At 63.2% G+C, this 638-nt stretch overlaps 1 long non-coding RNA gene across 1 annotated transcript in view; it reads right to left on the bottom strand.

Annotated features, from left to right (window-relative positions):
• Positions 1-571, bottom strand: part of LOC104999787 — a 4,586-nt gene extending 4,015 nt beyond the window's left edge. The window contains exon 1 of the long non-coding RNA XR_826658.1: positions 313-571. This is a non-coding gene — a long non-coding RNA (uncharacterized LOC104999787). The remainder of the gene's footprint in view (positions 1-312) is intronic.
• Positions 572-638: the final 67 nt, after the last annotated feature.

The following is a 638-nucleotide window of genomic DNA, read 5'->3' as shown; positions in this document are numbered from 1 at the left end:
CCTTGAGGAAGGGAAGTTTCCTTTCTTGCCCTCGTTCCCTCCACGCCCACTCGGGTTCCTCCGAACCAGCCCTCTGCGTACTTCCCTCTCCATCCCGACTTTAGAGACCTAGTGGCCTAACCATGTCCTACGCCACCGTTCTCGGCCCTTCTCAAGGCACCATAGAAAGGACGAAAGGGAAAGAGCCCGGAAAGCGACCCTTTCAGTTCCTGGCTTTCCGGGCTCGGCCAGTGTGCTGGTGGCGGCCCAGCGAGCTCCTCCTCCCCACTGATTCCCAGCCCGAGAGATCGCGGAGCCCTTCGTGCTTCTCACCTTTTGCCAATTCATCTTTCTGGGCGCGGTGGAGAGGGGGGCGGTGACGGGGGATGCCTTCCAGCCCCCACCTCCCGGAGCGGGGAGGGCGATCGGAGTCGGCGCGCGCAGAAAGCAGCCTCTGCTCCCCTTCGCCTTAGCGCTCCGCTTCTGCCCCTGCGGCCGCCGCAGCTGCTGCTGCCGCCGCCCAGGCTGCCTGGGGGGGCGACTGCGCGTCACCTAGACTGAGGAGCGCCGGGGATTTAAATGCCACTGAAACGGTGATCCATCACTGCAGGAGCCAACAAACTTTCTCAGGAGGCTCCGCCATTGGCTGATAGAATCAC

The sequence above is a fragment of the Bison bison genome, unplaced genomic scaffold (assembly GCF_000754665.1).
Source record: "Bison bison bison isolate TAMUID 2011002044 unplaced genomic scaffold, Bison_UMD1.0 scf7180017864364, whole genome shotgun sequence".
Lineage (NCBI taxonomy): Eukaryota > Metazoa > Chordata > Mammalia > Artiodactyla > Bovidae > Bison > Bison bison.
The sequence above is the reverse complement of the archived record's forward strand: the minus strand, read 5'-3'. Positions and strand labels throughout refer to the sequence as shown.